Below are 22,741 nucleotides of genomic sequence, written 5' to 3'. Positions count from 1 at the left end.
ATGTGAACCTCACTTGTGATCTCGGTACCAGGAGGCAGAGGGAGGCTCTTGAGTGCTCAAGGCCAACCTGGATCTGTACTGAGACCCTGTTTCAAAAACATTGGTGGAGTAGAGGGGGCTGGGGGCATGGGTCGGCAGTTAAGAGCAAGTGCTACTGTTTCAGAAGACACAAGTTCGATTCCCAGGACCTCCTGGGAACCTACACTCATGTCCACATTCCTACACAGATTTACACACACGCAGGAGATGAGAACACAAAAAGGGTGAGAAGGAAGAGTGAGGAGAAGGGAGCCATGTCCTGACTCCTGTGCAACGCCAGGAGCAAGCTCCAGAGCAGGCGGGGCTGGAGCGAGATAATATGTAACGTGTGGGGTTTCTCTTTGGGAATTATGAAGGAGTTCCGGAGGTGGAAGGAGGCAGCAGACTACGGATGTAGTTAAAACTGCTTAAACATGATTAAGACGATAAACTACACGGTGCACGGATCCACACAAAAGCCTGCACGTGAGTGCTCACGACAGAGGAGGAAGGAACTGAACAGGAGATTAGGGAGAAGGTACCCCAAATGTCCATCTCCAGATGACAAGATAAACAAATGTTAGTTAATCTAACATCAGTGTAGTGGGTTTATCCTGATGCTGTTTGTATTCGAGGCCCAGTTGGTCAGTCCTCTGAGTCCAGAGCAGCCAAGAAAGAATACAGAATTTAGTAATAACTTGGTATTATTGGCAGGAGGTGGATTAACCACGAGGAGGCTAGACAGCAGCCCAGCTATTGTGCTGATTGAGGCATATAAAATATAAAGGCTGTGTGTGTCATTCTTTTTTTTAATTCTTTTTTTTTTTTTAATTTTTATTCTTTCATGTTATGAGTACACTGTAGCTGTCTTCAGACACCAGAAGAGGGCATCAGATCCCATCACAGATGGTTGTGAGCCACCATGTGGTTGCTGGGATTTGAACTCTGGACCTCTGGGAGAGCAGTCAGTGCTCTAACCACTGAGCCATCTCTCCAGCCCTGTGTGTGTCTTTCATTCAGGAACATAAACCACTGAAGCAGGTAGTGAACCTGCTGAGATGTATAAACAGTTAATCCAACACATAAGAATAAGGTCAGGGCTGGCCTGTGGCTGTTAGCAGAGCTAACATGTTGCCTGGCATGCATGAAGCCCTGGGTATCACCCCAGCGCCACATAAAACCAAGCTTGGTAGGGTGATAAACCCAGGACTGGGGAGGTAGAGGCAAGAAAATCTGAAGTTCAAGATCATCCTTAGCTTCATAAGGAGTTTGAAGCTACCCTGGACTGCAAAAGAATCTGTTTTCAGGGCAGGGAGTGGGTACCACAGAGTAGAATAGCATGGAGTAGGCTAGCACATAGTAGGATAGCAAGGCAAACTGAAAACAGGAGACATGCTCCGTGGGTGAGGCAATCAAGCGGATGACTGAGTTCCTTCCTTGGAACATGGATACACGTGTAATCCCAGAACTGCAGTGGGATGGGAGGCAGAGTCAGGAGGAGTCTGGGAGCTTGCAGCAAGTGACAGAAACAAAAGGAGAACCTGCCTCAAACTTGATGAAAGGACAGTCAGGGTTTCTATTCCTGCACAAACATCATGACCAAGAAGCAAGTTGGTTAGGAAAGGGTTTATTCACCTTACACTTCCACACTGCTGTTCATCACTAAAGGAAGTCAGGACTGGAACCCAAGCAGGTCAGGAAGCAGGAGCTGATGCAGAGGCCATGGAGGGATGTTACTTACTGGCTTGCTTCCCCTGGCTGGTCTACCAGCCCAGGGATGGCACCACCCACAATGGGCTGGGCCCTCCCCCCTTGATCACTAGTTGAGAAAATGCCTTACAGCTGGATCTCATGGAGGCATTTCTCCAATTGAGGCTCCTTTCTCTGTGATAACTCCAGCTTGTGTCAAGGTGACACAAAACCAGCCAGTACAATTGACCCCCTGCTAACTTGACACACAAACATCACTATTAAGGTTCAACCCTGGGCTGGAGAGATGGCTCAGTGGTTAAGAGCACCGACTGCACTTCCAGAGGTCCTGAGTTCAAATCCCAGCAACCACATGGTGGCTCACAACCATCTGTAGTGAGATCTGATGCCCTCTTCTGGTGTCTGAAGACAGCTACAGTGTATATATAATAAATAAATCTTAAAAAAAAAAAGCTCACCCCTTACTTTCTTATTCATCCAAGATCTAAATAACCTTAAGAGTCCCACAGTCTTTACAAACTCTTACATATTAAATTTTCAATCACTTTAAAATATCCGATCGCTTTTAAAATTCAAAGTTTTATTTTCAATTCAAAGTCTCTTAACTTTGGGCTCCACTAAAATACTTTCCTCCTTCAAGAGGGAAAAATATCAGGGCACAGTCACAATCAAAATCGAAATAAAACTCTAAACTGCCCAATGTCTGGGATCCACCCACGATCTTCTGGGCTCCTCCAAGGGCTTGGGTCACTTCTCCAGCTCTGCCCTTTGTAGCACACACCTTGTCTTCTGGGCTCCAGATGCTTGTACTCCACTGCTGGCATCTCCAAAACACTGCTGTCTTCTGCTGCAACTAAGCTTCACCAACAGCCTTTCTTCATGGTGCCAAGCCTCAACTCCTTTGCATGACCCCTTCAGTCCTGGGCCATCAACTGCCACTGAGGCTGCACCTTCATCAATGGCCTTCCCTGGCCTCTCACAGTGCCAAGCCTCAGCTGTCCTTCATGACCCCTTCGTGCCTTCAAAACCAGTACCACCTGGGTGACTCTTACACATTACCAAGTTCAGCCACAGCAACAACCACAACCTTGGCTATCTCTGGAACATAGCTTCTTTTTGCTCTCAGAAAACACTTCCCAGAAGATTTCACCTCAGTGATGCTGGTCTCTTCTTAATCACCACCAATTTCTTAGCTCCAGCTGACCAGCATCAATAGTCCCAGTAACGCAAAGGTTTCGATTTGGTAGTTCTGTTGTTAACCACAGCTGGTTCTTTAGCTCCAGCTAACCAAAACCACAGAATCTTCACAATCTAAACAGACAGAGCCAAGTCCCAAGAAGGTGACCTCCAACCTGCACGTATGCACATACCCACATCACACTCGAAACAGTTCTTCAGAAGAAGCCAGGAGGTGGCTGTTCGTGTTCTCACATGAACATATGGTGCAGAGCCCTATGACGGAGGGTGAGACCAGTGGCTGTGGGGTGGGCAAGCAGTTTGGGGCTTACCTCTCCGAGGTATGGGTCTGTTTTGGGGGTAAAACAGACACTGTGCAATTACATGGTAGAGCTGGTCATGTGACTATACTAAAAATCACCTTAAATTCATGAGTTTTATGTCAGGCATATCTCAATTCTAAAATGTTAAAAAATATAAACAGAGCGGACTGGGTATGGCCCCCTGGGGAGACACTGTGGGCAGATCAGGAGTTCAAGGCCATCCTCCGTTACACAGTCAACTGCAGGCCAGCTGGGGTTAGCTGGGACCCAGTATCAACAGCTCACAGTGTGCCGTGCAGTGGGGTGAGCCAGAGTGTGCTCCTGTCTGTGCTCCCCTGCAAGCCTGCCTGCTTGTCACCCCCGTCTGCGTCCCCTTGCCCTTCCTAGCCACCCATCTACTCCTTCCTTCTTCCCTCTGGCTCAGTCCTGGGCAAAATCACAGCCACCTTTTCCTGGCAGAACATCTACTTAGATCTGCCAGGAACCATCTAGAAGCCAAGATGCCGGCCCCCAAAGTCACCCCAGAAGAGCTGCCCAATGGCTAGGGCTGCGGTTACAACCATGTGTCAGCTGAGGGATGAGGTTTCACATGGAAACTTAATTATAGCTCTGGAGGGAGAAGGGAGAGAGGTGGGGCAGGCTTGGAGGGGATGGACAGGAAGCCATTGCACTGGGCCTGTGGCATGCATGCAGGCTCACAGTAACACACAGCTTGTGCTAAGTGGAATCCTGGCCCAAACCTCACACAGGTCACACCATAGCACAGAAAACCTGGTACAGAGTCTCACTCACTCCCGCTTTCTGGAGACTTCAGTCATCTGGAAGGCTCTCTGGGGAACATCGCTCCCAGGTCTCTCCCTGGCTTAAAGTTTTTCCTGAGATGGAAGCTGAGCCATGCGTGAATCTAAGGGTCCGACAGGTCCCCCACCTCATATGTAGTGCTGATCTCTGCCTACTCCCCAGGAAGTAAATGTGGAGAAACAGAACCAGCATAGAGAACCAGGCAGGGTGAGGCCCATGGTGGCTCCGTCTGGGCTCGTGGCTCTCCAGGCCTCGTCCTGGTCAGCAGGAGCTCCCTCAATCGCTGCCCAAGAGGGAGCGGGGGACCAGGCCCTGTCCTGTCAGATGGCCACACTTACCCCAACCTTTTATCTCACTGAGCCCCAGAGACTGCTCCCTCAGAGTTATGAGAGAAAACCTTCAAACCGGGGACAAAGGTGAGACACCATGTGGAAGCCACCACTGTGTGTCATTATCATATGCTAGGAAAACACAGACCAAGACTCGAAGACTCGCCAGGCTCACACGATCTGCGAGACCACAGCCATGACTGGCGGTAGCTACCTCACTGTCCCTGATGGGATAGGGAACTGCCAGGGTTTCCTCCTGGTCTCTCTCTTTTTTTTGGGGGGGGGGTGTTTTGTTGTTATTCACTTGTCTTGAGACAGGGTTTCTCTGTGTGGCCCTGGCTGTCCTGGAACCCACTACATAGACCAGGCTGGCCTTGAACTCAGAAGTCTGGATGCCTGTGTCCTGATCACGGGGACCAAAGGAGTTCGAGCGACACCAGGCACAGTGCAGTCTTTTCTAACCAACTATTAGTGAGAATGATTTATATGATTAAAATGTTTTAAAGACCTGCAGAAACGTTATGTCTGCATCTCAGCCTCAAACCCTAAGACAGACAGTCCCCCAACTCCCTGTTAACCCAGCAATGAGTAGCCCATGACTTCTCTATTGTCTGGCCATGTCCTTCCCTGTCACTAGCTGAACAGCTTACCTGTGGCAAGTCCCTCTTCCGTAACCATTCACCCAACCTGCGAAGGCACCGGCGCCCAACACTGCCTGCTTGCTCCAGAGGTCATAACTGGAAGCCAGGGCCTCAGGGAGATACAAGGGCAAAACCAGAGGTGGAGCCCAATATCCTCTGGCTACAGGATTTCCCTGTGGAAACTCCCTGCTTCCCTTGGAGCATGCCCTGTGGGGTCCCCAGGCTGTCACCAGCCTCAATGATCCCATAGGCTGCTGCTCCCTGCAAGAGATACAGGACTAAAGTTGTTCAGCTCACCCAATGCCGCATGCCTACCTTCAGTGTCGGCCACAAGAGGACGGTCAGGGTATAAGATGGACAGCTGTCACCCCCACGGAAGGCACAATGACCTGCCCGAGGCCACCCAGGTAGATCTGAGGAGCTTAGCTCCCACAATTGCCCCTAACCACCAAGTTCCTAGGCAGAGAGCTAGAGTGGCCGGTGCCCATGGGCTTCCTGCTCAGAGGCCACAGAAACAGGAGTGGGTGCTGCTTAGAGCACCTGCCCCTTAGCATAACCAACCCCAGGACCCACCAAGTGGGAGAGGATCAAGTCCTGCAAGCTGTTCTCTGATAGCCACAGTGCCGTAACAGCCAGAGTGCTGTAAACAAATAAAAGCAAGCCAGGGTGGGTACTGGGGGCAAGGGAGAAGGAACCATGAGAGATGGCTGAATGAGTCAGGCCGCTGCTCTAGGGCGGGTCCGAGTCTTGGAGCAGGGCAGGCCCCAGGCCGAAGCTGCTTCCACAAGCCTGAGGACTAGCACACTGGCCACACAGCCACGGAGCCCTGCAGAGGGGACACTGTCAGGACAGGCAATCACTGAAGTAAGAGCAGAGACTCCCAGACTATCAACACCCTGCTCTCACAGGCTGGCAGGGGTGTGTGGAGGGGGGAGGGGTGGTGGAGCAGGTGGGTGCTGCCTGGCTCAAGGGAGAGTCTGATGAAGGCAATGCCCTCTCTCGCCTCTCTCCAGATGAAGACATCTTAGCTATCCTTGCTTTCCCGGTCCCTTATCAACTAGAGCAGAGCCTGATCCCTGCCCCCACTCCCCGCAAGGCCCACAGTTACTTGTGTTTCTTTGGGTACTGGAGCGGGTTCAGGCAGCCACCGATCACTGGGCCTCCTCGGCCTACTGACTGGAATGGGACCCTGCAGGAGGCCTGCCAGAAGGCTGCTTCTGCTCAGTGACCAACAAGGGACTCACTGTTCTCTGAAACCAACGGCAGTCTAGCGACTCAGACAGGTGATTTCCAACTATCCAATCAGATCCGGCCGTCCATAAGAAACATTCACGGCTTTCACCAGCTGGGTTCAGATCCCAGCCGTACCATATCAGCATCTCTCTCTCTCTCTCTCTCTCTCTCTCTCTCTCTCACACACACACACACACACTCAGACACACACTCACAAGCAGAGTGTAAACATACTAAAGTGTCAAGTGGGCACTGAGCACTCAGCCCAACATGGACGGGCATTCTCCACCCAGCCACCAACAACTCTGGGGACTCAAAACAAGCAGCCCAGCTCCTGAAGTCAGCATCTGAGAGCGGAGTCCACTGTGAGACGCCCTGGCAGGAGGCAGCCAGAGGTGGGAGAAGGGAGCTGAACTCAGTCCTGCAAGGGAGGATGCTGCCAAGGTCAGAGGCCAAACCTTGGTTTCAGTGTCCTCTGCATGAGTGCTCCTCCCAGACAAGGCCACTCTGTGGAGGCGGCCACACTGGGTGACACTTCACCATCTTCTACCTGACCTGGGCTTGCCGAACAGCTCTGTGGGGAGGCATGGGAGGGCTCCATCAAGGGGCTGCGCTCTGGGAAGATGTTGCTGATCGTGACTGGTGAGCCCCCTCCAGGGCTGGGCGCTGGCTGCACTGCAGATCTCCAAATCTTAATGTACCTTGGGCCGAGGGACAGACAGACGGTCTCACAAGGTGGATGGAGAGGGGAGGAAAGAGGCCAAGTGGAAACTGCTGTCCCCGGGAAGCCGCTCAGAAAGGCAGGGCCAGCTCAGCACACTACGCTCTCAGGGGTGTGAACACTCACAAGAGTGAACAATGAGAAGGTGGCTGGGCTGACAAGATGGCTCAGTGGGTAGCGTACCTCCCGCCAAGCTTGACAGCCTGAGTCTGAAGCCTCAGTCCAACTCGCTGGAAATAAAGAGCCGCCTCCCACAAGATGTCCTCTGATCGCTACGCACATGCTGTGCCCACATGTACACAATCAATCATCAATCAATCATCAATCAATAACCAGTTTTCTCGACGGAAGAAAATAAAGGGTGGCCCTCACAGGGGTGGAGTCAGGGTGGCCATCACACTCCACATTTGTAGGTCACACAGGCCTTTTCAGCTTGGGCATCTCTGACCCGTGGGATCTGAGTCTCAAGGACCAGAAGAGGAAAAGGGGTGAGTGGGAGGGGGTTCTATTGACCCCCCTGGAGACAGGGAAGAAAGCCGGGCATGGAGGTGGGGCCACAGCTGAGGCTGAGCGGGGTGAGAGCACGGTGGTTCCAGGAGTGACAGTCACACGCAGAACTGTGTAAACCTGGTGATACTCCTGGGTATGAAGCAGCAAATATTCTAGACACAGACGGAAGGGAGACTGGCACTCAGCTCGAGATCTGGAGGTCAGGAGGACCAAAGCCCCGCATGCTGGCACAGCCGCACTTCCTGAGGTCCCTGGGAGAGCCCGCTTCCTTGCCTTTCCCAGACTCGGAGCCACATTCCTCACATTCCCTGGCCTCATCTTCTGTCTTCAAAGCCAGAAGTATAGCATCTTGCATGGAGGTCACACGCCTGTCCTGGGCCGACTCCCTCTGCTGCCCACTAACAGGGACGCCCCCAGTGGCAGGAAGAACCCATCAGGCAATCCAGAATAACCCCAGCTCAGGAGCCCTGACTAGTCACATTTGAGAGACCCACTTGGTTGTCAGAGGGCAGCTACAGGCCTTCAGGGACATTACTCATCTCACAGTGGCAGAAGCAACCCAAGGACACTAAGAAAACACAGGTCCCTGTGCCTCCCACGGCGGCCTCTGCCTTTGTCGTCACGTGCTTACTATTTAGATGGGTGGAGGGGGAGGGGTCTCTGTCTAGGTTTGGGAGACTTCTGTGGAAGGGAAGGGGTTTTCTCCAACCTCCCCAAGGGCTCCTGAGGACTACACTCCAGGATCTGCACTGGCATCGAGAAACCCGAGAGACAATCTGCGCTGACATCAAGGGACCCCACTGTCCTCAGGGCTCTTATCTCATGGTGAGCTGTCAGGGTGTTCCGGGCCAGGCAAGCCCGCTGCGAATCGGGATGACAGGGACACATTCTTCCTGCAGCACATCTGCCTAAGGCAGAGGGGAGAGATGAGCGCCCTTGGTCAGCGTGCCCTGACTCCGCCATGAAGGGATGAGTTGGTATGTGGCCATGTGCACAGCAAATGTCACAACTGTCCTGAGAGTGCGGCTTCGGCAGACACTGGGCTGGAGAAGCACAGGGCCAGACACGAGTGTGCTGGAAGATGGCTGTGCGTCATCACTGGGGCATGCGGCTCTCGGTAACCCACTCTCACCCTCCCAAAGCCCCCACGGGACGTGGCGAGGTGACAGTAAGGGTCAACTTCCCACACAAGGCCTACCTGTTATCCTTACCCAGTGTGCTCAGCTCGCCGGGGACAACTCAGGGAAATGGCTGACAGATAGATGGTCCTCAGCTGAGTTTGGCCCTAGGGGTACACTGGTGATGTCTGTACATCTTGGGTGTTCACTGGCTCTTGTGGGCAGAAGCCACACCACACACACACACACACACACACACACACACACACACACACACACACAGGGCTGACTCCCCCAATACACCCAGAAGGCTGAGGAGCTAGCCTGTACTCAAAACTGTTAAAGCAGAGGTGGGGGTGGGGCGGGATTACAGTCACAAGCCTGGAAATGCTTTAGGCATTTAGCATCTAGAGAAACTGAGCAAACCTCTCGTGCACGGGAATGGAGATGAACAGAGAATCCAGAAAATTCCGGCACAGTGTATGTGCGCGGTGCGAGCGGTTCAGTGTGCAGTGTTGCCAGTTGGAAGGACGGGCTGGCCTGTGTGGCTGTAGGGAGGAGGCCAAGTTCTCTGAGCTCTGACTCCTGGACTCAGAGAGTGCCAAGGCTGTGCTGTGGACCGTCCAGGACGGAGGCGTGAGCTCCGGGCTAGGAAGCTCCCCTGCCACCTATGAGCTTCTCCCTAAGGAGCCCTCTAAGGACAGCGGAGAGAAAAAGAAGGGGGCAGTGTTGTGTGCTGCTGCACTGGCTGGCCCCGAGGCCAGGTGACAGGCGGTAAAAACACCCTTCGAAAGCTGGTTCCCAGTGTGGAGGAAGGCGCCTCCTTCCCCAACTCTAGACCCCAGCTTCCTGAGGCAGATGCACTAGGAAGGGCAGGTCCTTTCATCCTCCAGAAGGATGGGGACATTGAACTGTAAGCCATACTTCACTTGGCAGCCTGCTTCCTGCCCGTGTCCCTAGTTGCCACGCTCCAACACGGCTCCACTCCTGTCTCTTCCCATCCGTCTCCTTCTTTTGTTTGTGATACTGGGTCCCATGGAGCCCAGGCGGGCCTCACGCTCCCTGAACTCCTGATCCTCCTGCCTCCACTTTCCATGTACTGATTGCGGGTCTGTGCACACAAGCCAGGTACTGTAAAGGACCACATCCTCCAGCCACATGCCACCACCTTTAGGAGTTGGCCTGGCCTGCTTCCCAAGGACCTTAAAGACTGGGCCTGTAGACAGTCACACGCCCTCTTAGAAGGAGGGGGCCGAGGATCATGGGACCCTCACCAGAGTATCCAGACACCTCTCCCAGCCAGATGAAAGTAACTCTGTCCAGGTCTCAAGGCCTCTGGGGACATATAGAGGATACGGGTGGAGAAGGATTGAGGAAGGGGATTCCACCCACACAGCCATGGGGGCACCATCATCCACACTGGGTACAGACCTATCATGGCTGCTTGGAGATGATTGCCCATGCTCAGTCGGCAAAGCCCGATAAACCGTCTCCCTGGAGTGCGGCTGGTGACATCACACCTTAACAACACCTGGCTAGTGTCTGTGCCTGCTGTTCATAACTATCTTAAAGATTAATTTTTTCATGATATGAATGTTGGGTAATTTTGCTTTACATCTATGTCAACATGACAGGCGCTTCCATGCCTGGTGCCCTCAGAGGTTGTAAGAGGACACTGGATTCTCTGGAACTGGACTTACTGACAGTTTCAGCAGTCCTGAGCTACCATGTGGGTGCTGGGAACAGAACCCAGGGAGAACAAGTTCCTGAGATTTGTACGGACGCACGAGGGGAAGCCCCTCATGCTGAACCACAGGCACACGGCAGAGGTCAGCTCAGCTCTCCCGGCCTGGAAGACCTCCCCCTCCTCCTGCTTAGGACCTCCAGAAGCCTCTGCCCACCTCCTCCTCCCTCACACCCCCTTCAGAGGAAAGGGGTTAGATGTGGGTCTGAGAACTTCAGGGGCTCTTGCCCCAGACCTTCCAGAAGGATCCAAAAACAACCTGACCCTTGTAGCAGGCAGCCAGACCTAGGCAACAGGAAAATCTGCAGGCTGTAAAACTCGGAGAAAGGGAAGTGGATCCCACAAACAGCTCCTGGACCCCAGAACATCAGAGATTAAACCGGGGCCAGGTTTCCCCTGCCCCCAGCAGGGACCCACCATAACTCTGCGTGCCAAGCCATCAAGACAATGACCACCAAACTCCCTGGTGTGCCCCTTCTGAGAGTTTCTAGAACCTGGCAGGCATCAAACAGTGTGGGAAGCCCAAGGCATTGTTAGATTCTGCTGAGGACCAGGCACCCAGCTGAGAAGGAAGAGCCCTGTTACTGCCCCCACAGACCTGGGGGCTGAGATTAAATATCTCTGTCATGTCCCTAAGAGCCTGGCTGATGATCCCCAGAGCAAATGTGGTGGTACGCACCTCCAATTCTAGCACTTGGGAAGGAGAAGGAGGGTGAGCTGGGGTTCTAGACCAGTCTGGCTACATATCCAGAAACAAACCAGCAACTTATCTATTGGGTAAATGGGAGAATATGGCGAACAGAGCCCTGGTGGCCTAGGAGCCTCTGCGCCCACATGAGAGTAAAGACGTTTTCATTTAGTGACTCAACAAACACTGGCTACCCTCTGCAGCAGACAGCCCCTCAGACACAAGAGAAAGCCCATGTTCTTGTGGGTGACCATCTCCACACTCCTAAAACATCTACCATGATGAGAAGTTGTCATGGTGATGGGTGCAGATGCTGCCCTGGTGATCAGGGACTCAGCCTGGTGACTCCTGCGAGGCCAGGAGCCTGTGGAACCACAGGCAGTCACCAGCGTCGCTGAAGCGGGCTTACCTTTACTGTGGGTTTGTCTTCATCTGTCGGTGAGCAGGAGCCTCTGAGTGAGTCCCACACGCATACCCACGCCGCTGCACGGTCCTGCAAGGGGGAAAGGAGCCGATGTCAGTAACTGAACAGTGCCAGGGTCCGACAAAAGAGCTTATGAAGTTCTAACTGAACCAGTGGTCCCATATGACCTCACACACACACACCCTGGGAAACTGTCGATCTCAGCTTGAGTCAGCAAATATTTCCCAACCCTGGAAGGAGTCTACACTGCCAAGCAAGCAGACACTGGCTCTGCCGATCTTACCTGGTTGGGCAGAAGGAGCGGGCAAGGTAAGAAAGAGGTGAAACCTGGCACCTCACTAGCTCATAGAAGGAGAGGCCCTGAGTCACACCCCCGTCACCAGTCCCAGGTTATGAAGGCCGTGGGAGAAGACCCGTATGTCTCAAACACAACACGGACGGCCCATCTGCCTGCCAGCTCCAGCCAAGTTACCCAGCTCTCCCGACACCCTGGAATCCACTCATGGGCAAGCCACTCCTCCCCTGGCTCTGATGGCACACAAACATGCTCAGCGACATCACACCATCTCCAAGAAACAGCCACAGGGCAATCTGGGACGACATGGCACAGACAAGGGTACTGGGCACAAGGCTTCGGACATAACACAAGCCGGCAGGACGAGCAAACTGTGTGACTGCTGGCAAGGAAGGAATGCCCCCGATGCCATGAGGCCAGTCCCGGCATTACCAGACCCACCAGAGCCACTGGAAGGGGTACTGGAGTACACCCGGCTCCATCAACCCCCAACATGCAGAGGGAAGCAGCCTGGGGAGGTGGGTCTCAGGAAAGGACTCAGCCAGGAGTCCGACTCATTGTACCAGGGCACGCCAGGCTCAAGCCCTGGGGACAGTTTGCACAATAGCTGGGCAGCTGCGTTCTGTCCGAAATAGAGGCTCTCCCAGGCTAGACTATCTTACCAGGTCTTTAGGATAGAGAAAACAGGACCACAAGTGGGGCTGGGGGGACACATGGCATTTGTGTCAACTGAGCATGGAGCACTGTGATTGGTTAAGCAGAGACAGGACGATAATAGACTGCTTGAGGGTGGTAGGCAGAGGGCAGGAGAGATGGCTCAGCAGTTAGAGCACTGACTGCTCTTCCAGAGGTGCTGAGTTCAAATCCCAGCAACCACATGGTGGCTCACAACCATCTGTAATCAATGAGATCTGATGCCCTCTGCTGGTGTGTCTGAGGACAGCTACAGTGTACGCACATTAAATAAATAAATAAATAAATCTTTAAAAAAAAAAAGAAAGAAAAGAAAAAAAAAAAAGAACTGTCAGGCAGAGTATCTGGAGAGCCAGACACTGGACTAATCATTACCAAGCGCTTGACTACACCCCTCAATAATGACCCAGGTGGGGTGGTATATCCCAGCAACCCCAGCACTCAGAAGATAGAGCAGCAAGACTGCCATCCGTGTGGAGGCTAACATAGTGCACTCAAGGCTAGCCTGGGCTACAGAGTGATACTATCTATCTCAAATTTAAAAGGGGAGGGGCCAGATGGCTCAGCGGGTAAAGGCACTTGCCAACCAGCCTGATGACCTAAGCTCAATCCCGGGGAACCATACACCAAAAGGAGAAAACCGACTCCCAACACTAGTTCTACATGCTCACACAAATAAATAATAAATGGAAAAGACATTTAAAAACCTTGCGGGATGTTTCTCATAGGAAGAAAAGATTCCTTCTAACCTCCTCCACTCTGCCACCACCCCCACACCCAATGCTGTTCAGAGGGGGTTTAGGGATCAGAGGAGAAGAGACCAGCTCAACCCAAGGCTAGCCACAGCCCCACTGCTCTTATGGAAAAGGGTCAGTGCACACGAAGATTACAAAACTATAAGGTCTGGTCAGGCTGGTTCAGTTGGCTCCCTGCTGTGGCTCCAGAAGGTGGCCTGTCCTATGACCAATTCTGGCTCAAAGAGAGTGTGATCCTCAAAAGAGGAGACCTAGAAACCTGGTGCCAATGTAACCATGGGCTCCTGCTTCTGAAGTGAGAGTGGGTCAGACTTCCATAGTCTTCAAAGATCAGGTGAGCTGAAGTCAGATGTATGTTCTCTCCTGAGGATGCCTCCAGGGGTCCACGGCCAAATAAAGAGGCTCAACCCCTGGTACAACTGAGATGTCGATCCATGTGCATGGAAGCAGACAGCTCAAGTTCCTTTCAATGCCTCTGTGGTGTAATCCTCAGCCTGCCCAGGCAGATACCAAGGCAATACCCCATACCACACCTGGGCAAAGGGAAAAACGTCAGCTGCCTCTCCCAGACACAGTAAATACAGCTGCCCGGGAAAAAAGCACCAAAGAACCATGTCCAGTGACCAACACGAGGGGCACATTCCGTCAGTGAAAGACAGGAGATAACCTCAGTCACTGATCCAAGACATTAAGATTAAGAGAACAGGTATCCAAGAGCCCCAAGGCTAGCAGGCTCACGATCCTTTTAAAAACTCAGACGGGAATGTATTCTGGGTCTAGTGAAGTGGCTCAGCAGGTAAAAGTGCCTGTCATCAAGCCTTAATGACCTGAGTCTATTTCCAGGGCCCACAAAATCGAATGAGAGAGCCAACTCCCAACTCCAGTAAGTTGTCCTCAGACCCACACACACACATGTACTCCACCCAACATCCGCACCCCACAGAAATAAATGTAACTTTTACACACACACACACACACACACACACACACACAAACACACACCATTCTAGAGCCAGTACAGGGAGGAAAAACCAAGTTTAAAAAAGCATGGTCATCCCTGGGCATAGCTTCTGGAGACTCATTCCTCTTAGCTTATGGGATAGGGCAGGCATGGAAGGAAGGCAACAAGAACACTGACAGCTTTTAAGTATCATGGTTTAAATACATTCCATAATATCCCAAATGAATCCTGTTTCCTGGAAGGGAAAAAGGTTATATGAAGCCTCCGGCTACCACTGGCGCACACCCAACTCAGAGCCGTCTCTCCCCAAGGGTTCCTGGAAGTCAACAGACTCATAAAGGGGAAGTATTGTAAAGCTGAGATTACAAGGGCCTACCAACTGGACATCCCTCCCAATACAACACCCAGTAAACCCTGTGACCCGAACAAATCTGGTCAAGCTGGCGCTGGACACCCCACTCTACCGCCCTTCCAGCTCAACTGAAGGTGAAACGGAAGCCTATCCTGCACCTCTGGGTTCTCCCCAAACAGAGGCAAAAACAACCTAGAAGCGAGGCGGTCGCTGACAAGAGGTGAAAAGGACAGCCGAGCAAAAGCGGGGCCTCTGTCGGACTGGATCACAACATCCTAGGGAAGATGGGGAGGGATCGGGCAACCGGAGAAACAGGGGTCGGAGATGAGAAGAGAGTATTGACCGACAGGGCAAGGATGGAAGGCTGTCGAGGGGGGCAGGAAGGATCTCCAAGGAGGGCCTGGGTAGCGGGGGCACCAGAGAGGCACTCAGGAAGGGGGTCAGTAGGTAGGTGACATGGGGTTTTCGTGGAATCGGGAGGAGATGAAGCCACGGGGCGTCACGGGGGTCAGGGTGGGTGGGAGGAGGGAGGAAAGCCAGCTGCGAGCAGCCACAGGGGTCCCCGCGGTGGAGACCCCGGCGGTGGCGCCTCAGAGCGCGGGCCGAGTGCGGACGAGCCGCAGCAGCGCGGAACGCGGCTCTCTGAGCCCCTGACCCCACCGTCCACCTCTACCCGGACCGCGCTGGCCTCCCCCGACCCGCACGGACCTGTCCCGGCCGCCTCTCGCGCCGCCGCCGCCGTCCCGCAGGCTCCGCAGAATCCCCCAGCTCCTGCCAAAACTTTTCCCATTAATCCCCCGCTCCGCCGCGGCCTGCGGCGTCACACGCTCCCAGCCCCGGCCCCGCCCCCGTCTCTGTGACGCCACCGCGCCGCTCGCTCCCTCCCCCAACCAAGCTCTGGCCCCGCCCCCTTCCGCCAGGGGAGCAGCCAATCGCCGCGCCGCTTGGAGCCACTCCTCTGACTGCCATCGCTCCGCTCCGTCTGCAGCGCCCTCTGCTGATGGTGGGAGCAGCAGCTGAGGAAGGTGCTGGGGAGAAGTTAGGGCCGGTTAAACGAGTCCGGCAAGCCTCACGAAAGGATATTTAAAGGTCGGAAAGACGGTAGAGGTCATCTAGTACAACCTCCTCACCCTTCCTGAGATGAAACTAGGCACAGACTTTTATGGCTTGAAGCAAGAAGCAAAGCTAAGGGCGGCGGGGGAAGGGGGAGAACGAATAGAAACAAACTGTAATTTGCAAAGGACGGGGAAAGGTGTGGTGGGAGGCTTGGGAACGAGAATACAGACTCATACGTTTCACAAAACACCTATTTTTATATGTCTGGGTGTTCTGTTTGCATGTCTGTCTCTGCACCATGAGGATGCAGTGCCTGCAAAGGCGGAAGAAGGCGTTGGATCCCCTGGAAGTGAGTTATAGATACTGGAGAAGTTACGTGTGGATGCTGAGCTGCGGTCCTCTGCAAGAGCAGCATGTCTCCAGCACCCTCAATTTTTTTAATTCGAAAAGAAAACCTCGGGGGCGGCTAGTTCGATGGCTCAAAGGGTCATCATTTTGCCTCCAAGCCTTATGTTTAGAGTTCGGACACACATCGGAGAAGAACTGCCTCTTGTCACCCAAACTTGCCCCTTCACATACCATAGAGGGTCTGTAGCCAGAAGGCAATCTGGCAGGAGCTGGTTTCAAGGTTCTAGAATGAACAAAACTTGACAGGAAAGTCAGCAGGCACCTCCCACCTCCACACCGTCATTAAAGGTTACCTCTGCCTTGTCGGGCACTCCTTACAACACATCCCCAACTCTTGCTCGATAGACTTGAGGTTCCCACACCACTTTTTTTTCTGCTTTGTTTCCTTGTGTGTGTGTGTGTGTGTGTGTGCACTTGGAGGACAAAGACAGGCATTGAGTGTCCTCCAAGGGTGTATTTCCATGTTCCTTTGAGGCACGATCTCCTGGTGTATTTTACAAGCAGCTCTGGGTTTGTGGGATAGGGTGTCAGCGGTCAGGCCTGGGCTCTCCTGGTTCTGAAATCACGGGAGTGCTCAGAACCACGCCTTGCTTTCCTGCTAGGGTCTGGACTCTGGTTACCCTGCCCCCCTGCTCTCCCTAGCTCCCTTCTATTGCTAATTCAAATGGATTTGTATTAACTTTTTAGATATCACTTTTTTTTTTTTTTTTTTTTTTTTTGGTCCTCTGAGACTGCAGTAAAAATGGCCTGGGGATGTCAAAGATGTCTCCCCTTTTTCCTTTGGATAAGCTCTGGTGGAGGATCTCAGGCTGGTCCTGGGCTCCTGGACTCTCCATGGCTGGAATCCTCTATACCCAGTTTATGCAGCTTTGTACATGCTAAGCTACTGACAGCTGCTTTTTGGGCCCTCTTTGTTTTTTAATATTAATTTATTATGTATTCTTTGCTTTTTAATATTATGTATACATCATACAGCTTTCTGCCTGCATGTATGTCAGAAGAGAGCATAAGATCTCATTCCAGGTGGTTGTAAGCCACCATGTGGTTGCTGGGAATTGAACTCAGGACCTCTGGAAGAGCAGTCAGTGCTCTAACCACTGAGCCATCTCTCTAGCCCCCTCTTCTGGATTCTTAATGTTAGTTTTGAGAATTCCAGACCTGTGAATTTTGTGAATTCATGCTCATTCCTCCCAACTCCTCCCAGATCTAAATCTACAACCACCGCCGCTCTTCTGGTTCTTGCTGTTCTTATTACCTTGTATTTATTTACCTTTGTGCGTTGGCATGCATGCCTGTGTGAGGGCGCTGGATCCCCTGGAACTGGGGTTACAGACAGGTGTGAGCTGTCTTGGGGTTGCTGGGAATTAAACCTGGGTCCTCTGGAAGAGCAGCCAATGCTCTTAACCACGACATCATCTCTCTAGCCTGCCGCATTGTACTTATTGTGTATGTGTGTATGTGCATGTGTGTGTCCGTGAGCAAGCATGTGGCGGTTGGGAGGTACAACATGCTGAAGCCACTCTTCCTGGGACTTGAAATCAGATCACTAGGCTTCGGGGCAAGTGCCTTTACATCCTAGGCCATCTCATCTGCCCCCTTTTTGGTTCTTAACCATTTCACCGGGCCTCTTTTGGGTTCTTATTTTTAAGATTTATTTTTATTATTTATTAATAATGTCTTCAGACACAGCAGGAGAGGGCATCAGATTTCATTACAGATGGTTGTGAGCCACCATGTGGTTGCTGGGATTTGAACTCAGAACCTCTAAAAGAGCACAGTGCTCTTAACCGCTGAGCCATCCTTCCAGCCCCTCTTTTGGGTTCTTAAGAACTCTGTTTATGGGCTGGTAAGATGACTTAGTGGGTAAAGGTGCCTGTTGCTACGCTCATGGTCCCGTGTACTCCTTAGGACCCACATGGTGGAAGTAAAGAACTGATTCCCACAACTGTCCTCTGGCCTCCCCATGTGTACCGTGGAAAACTTGTTCACATCCATCTTTTTTTAAAAATATTTAATTATTTACTTTATGTATATGAGTACAGTGTTGCTCTCTTCAGGCACACTAGAAGAGGGCATTGGCATCGGATCCCATTACAGATGGTTGTGAGCCTCCATGTGGTTGCTGGGAATTGAACTCAGGACCTCTGGAAGAGCAGTCAGTGCTCTTAACCACTGAGCCATCTCTCCAACCCCCACATCCATAAATCTTTAAATAAGTAATTCAGTCAGGCTGTTTCTGATACTTAGATTACGAACCTGACTGAAACAGTATCCCCAAATCTTCCCTTGGCTAGATTTGCTCTGTGTGGAGAAAAACAACAAACACGGGACCCTTTGAAGCCAGCCAGGGATCAGCTACCCAAACCTGCCCAGAGCTGCCCAAGCTGATCAGAGAGCATCTTGCTCACGGCTGTGTCAGCCTCTGGCCTGCAGGTGGCGACAGGTCACTCTTCCAGATCTCCCTCCCACTTCTCCACAACAGGGTAAGGATTCAAAACAGCCACCTCCCAGGTCTGGCTGACCCCTAACAACACTGTTTAACACACCTGTGGCACTGCAGCCAGTGGGTGTCCCCACCCATCCTTACACCTGGGGGCCACAATGGCTGTGACACCTGAAACAGGACACACTCCTTCAAGATGATGGGCAGGATAGGAGTTATTTTCTAACTTTGGGACTAAAAAGAGCTGGAAAATACCTCTGCCCTCCAAAATGTCCCTCAAGATGACATTTTCCTGTGATGCTCAAAACTGGATCACATGCTGACATATGATCATCCTTTCCGTGTAACACTTCAACCATCGGTGCCTCCCCGTGCCTTCACACAGAACACAGAAGAGCCCAGAAGACTCCACCTACCACTGAGAAAACGGAGGCACAGGGAATACGTGGTGTATCTGAAGTGTAAATTCTTTGCAGGGCTAGGGATGTAGGAAGGCCCCAAGTTTGATCACAGCATAGCAAGGATGCAGACTTTCCTTAGCCACTCATGATAGTACATTCACACAGTCCAGCACTTGGGAGGAGCAGTCCAGGGTCAGCCTCAGCTACACAGTGAGTTCCAGGTCATTGGGGGCTATATGAGACCCTAGCTCAATGAACAGTCCCCAATCTGTTGTTGTTGTTGTTGTTTAAAAAAAATACAAAACAAAATCCCAGTGGTTCAACTTTACCAATGGAGACCCAGGAGCCAGATGCTGGGGTGAAAACCTGCTAAGCTCAGAGAAATTGAGAAATACCCAGCTGACCTTCCTACTTCACCAAAGCCCCTAAAGGAAATCTCCCTTTCCTCCATGTTGTCTTTTTTTTTTTTTAAAGATTTATTTATTTATTATATGTGAGTACACTGTGGCTGTCATCAGACACACTAGAAGAGGGCATCAGATCCCATGACAGATGGTTGTGAGCCACCATGTGGTTGCTGTGAATTGAACTCAGGACCTCTGGAAGAGCAGTCAGTGCTCTTAACCGCTGAGCCATCTTTCCAGCCCCCATGTTGTCTTAAATACCCTTCAGCTCAAAGACCCTCCATTTTCTTTCCTGTTGTTTGTTTGTATTTATGTTCACTCCTTGTCAACTGGTCGCTTTCTGCCTCTTGACCTAGCATTGACTTTATTTAGCGCTTGTTTACAGAAAACTCTTGGGCTATAGGTGTGCACTGGGGCTGAGCCACACCACAACAAGAAACAGGGTTTTTGTTCCAATTTACAATCTCCAGGTTCACAATGTGATCAAATATCCTGAAATATCAAATGACAAACTTTATCTTACATATGGTTGATGATTTAGCCCACTGAGATAGTACATGCCTGCAATCCCAGCTCTGAAAAGGCTGAGGCAGATCTTGGGATTTCAAGTTCCTAACTAGTCTGGGCTATAGATTAGGAACTTGTCTCACAAAAAGTAATAACAAAGATTTAGAAATCAACTCATCAACTTGTCTTACTTAGGGTTTCTATTGTTCTAATGAAACACCATGACCAAAAAGCAAGTTTGGTGTATGTGTTGGGGGGGGTTTGACTTACACTTCCACATCACTGTTCATCACTGAAGGAATTCAAGACAAGAACTCGAGCATGACAGGATGATGGAGGCAGGAGCTGATGCAGAGGCCATGGAGGGATGCTTCTTACTGGCTTGCTTCCCCTGCCTTGCTCAGCTTGCTTTCTTATAGGACCCAGGACCACCAGCCCAGGAATGACCCCACCCACAATAGGCTGGGCTCATCCCCACTGATTACTAATTGAGAAAATTGCCTAATGCTGGATCTCATGGAGGCATTTTCTCAACTGAGGCTCCTTGTCTAACAACACTAGCTTGCATAATCACACAAAAACAGCCAGGACATCAGTTAGTCAGATCTGTGTAGTTTTCAAGAATCTTTGTGATCAGGTCTTTCTTTACCTTTCTTTTCTTTTCTCCTCTCCCTCCTCTTTCTTTGGTTTGTCTTAGAATATGTGTGGATAGATGGGTGGGTCTTGGCTGTTCTTGGCTGTCCTGGAACTCACCAATCAACCTAGGCTGCCCTTGAATTTACCGAGATCTGCTTTTGATTTTTATCATGATCTTTCCCCTTCCCTTTTCTGTTTTCGCTTTGGTGTTGTTGCGTTATCATTTTGAAACGGGTTTTCACGTATTCCAGGATAGCCTCAAACCCCCTCTGTAGCCAAGGATGACCTTGAATTTCCAATCCTCCTGCCTCACTGGTTTACTTATCAAATTGTGTGTTTGCACGTGAGCGTATGTGTCCGTGTGTGCAGGAGAATGCATCTATCCTGAAGAGCAGGAGATCCGAGGACAGCAAGGGCTCCCAGGGAATTTGAACTCCTGACTCTCAGGGAGAGTCCACTCCTGAAAGAAGGTGGTGAGTGGGTGAAGAAATGGCCAGACCTCCTTTTGAAAGCAGAAAAGGTGAGATTGAAAATCGAGAAGACAGTTTCAGTCGACAGTGCTTGAGAATTGAAACTGGTCCAATTCTTTACACTGGACAAATTCCCTTCTCCAGTGAGAACATTAATTCATTGACCCCTCTCCTTCCAATAGCCAAATCCCTCTGTGTGTGTGTGAGAGAGAGAGGGGGGAGTGGGAGGGAGAGAGGGAGGGAGAGAGGGAGGGAGGGAGGGAGAGGGGGGGGTGTGGGAGGGAGGGGGGTGTGGGAGGGAGAGAGAGAGGGAGGGAGGGAGGGAGGGAGAGAGAGGGAGGGAGGGAGGGAGACAGCTTGTGCACACGTGCACGGTGGTGAGACAGAGATTCAATAAAACCAGATTGGCTTAAATCTTTTCTCTTTATCTGTGTGTTCATTCCTCCCACTTTAAAAAAAAATGTCTTATTTAATGTGAATACACTGTCTCTGTCTTCAGACACACCAGAAGAGGGCACCAGATCTCACAGATGGTCGTGAGCCACCATGTGGTTGCTGGGAATTGAACTCAGGATCTCTGGAAGAACAATTAGAGCTCTTAACCACTGAGCCATCTCTCCAGCCTTCCTTACACTTCTTTTTTTAAACATTTGATTCTCCTGCCTCCATGCCTCTTCCTGCCCCCACCCCCGCCCAGTACTGTTATGACAGCCCCATATGGGGCTCAGCCTCTACGTTTCTTGAACCCTAAGTATGAAGTATTTCTCTAGGCCTACTTGTTCCATGTTGCCATGATCTCCTTCGTATTTGCAGGACACTGAGGGCTTCGCCAGCTTGCTAGCACACACCTGAAGTGTTAGGATTCGGGAGATTGTCAGGAAGATGGTGGATGCGGGACCGGAGTGGGCGACGGTGAGGCCGAGGGCAGCCTGAAGTGTGAACACATATTTTTCTTTAAATGAATAAACAAAGAAGAGCGAGGACAGGGCTGGAGAGGCAGCCCCTGAGCAGTGAGTAACAAGAAGGGGACATTTCGCAATCCATCGTCCCCACGGCAGAAACAAAGCAGACCAGGCAAGCCGGGGCAGCCTCCACGCCTAATCCCGGCGCATGCGCCCCCTTTGCTCAAGTTTAGTTATTACCACAGCACGTGGAGTGTGGACTGGACCTCCCTTCCCTCAGCTCTGTGCCCTCTCACCCTCGCAGCTGTTTCGTGACCATTTAAATATCACAAAACTTCCTTGAAAGCATCGGGTGCACTTGCAGGAGGTGTGAACTTTGTGATCAGATAGCAAGCAAGCTCTGGGAGGGCGGGAACCCTGGCGCGTGCGTGGTAAAGGAATCACTGGGTTCCATGCTGGACAGGCTTGAGCTCCGGTCTTAGCAACATCCTCACGTTCTAACCATGCCACACCCAGTCATTCAAGATGTGTTTGTCACACAGCTTTCTCAGGAGCAGTCAGTCCCTCTGCCAGGCATTGGGGATGGCATGTCTTTGCCTCCAAGGACCTCCAACATTTAGAAATGAGGAGAAAGGGCTGCATGGGGAGACCTAGAAGAACAAGGGGAAGAATCTGAGGCTATACCCCCAAGGAAGAACTGTAGCAGGTCTTCTTGGCTTGAGGACCATGGCTCTTGCGTCCCGCAGGGCCCAGGGGCAGGTAAATGTGGCTGACAAAAGTCACACTGCAGGTCCAGGATGAAGGCTCAACAGGTAAAGGCACCGGCTGCCAAGCTTAATGACCTGAGTTTGATTCCTAGGACCACGTGGTAGACAGAGAGTATTGACCCCTGAAAGTTGTCCTCCGACCTCTACACATTCACCATGACGTGTGCACACGTGCGCGCACACACACACACACACACACACACAGAGAGAGAGAAACAGAGACAGACACACACAGAGACAGACAGACTGACAGAC

The 22,741-nt window shown here is 51.6% G+C and overlaps 1 protein-coding gene across 1 annotated transcript in view; it reads right to left on the bottom strand.

Annotated features, from left to right (window-relative positions):
* PPARD (peroxisome proliferator activated receptor delta) overlaps window positions 1–15,292 on the bottom strand; it is a 64,421-nt gene extending 49,129 nt beyond the window's left edge. Inside the window, exons 1-2 of the mRNA XM_080937612.1 lie at window positions 15,201–15,292; window positions 11,422–11,505 (exon numbers count right to left, since the gene is read on the bottom strand). The gene's annotated coding sequence lies outside the window, so the exon portion shown is untranslated. The remainder of the gene's footprint in view (window positions 1–11,421; window positions 11,506–15,200) is intronic.
* Window positions 15,293–22,741: the final 7,449 nt, after the last annotated feature.

The sequence above is a fragment of the Micromys minutus genome, assembly GCF_963924665.1.
Source record: "Micromys minutus genome assembly, chromosome: 25".
In the NCBI taxonomy this organism is placed as follows: domain Eukaryota; kingdom Metazoa; phylum Chordata; class Mammalia; order Rodentia; family Muridae; genus Micromys; species Micromys minutus.
Note: the sequence above shows the minus strand (reverse complement) of the source record. Positions and strands in the feature narration are given on the sequence as shown.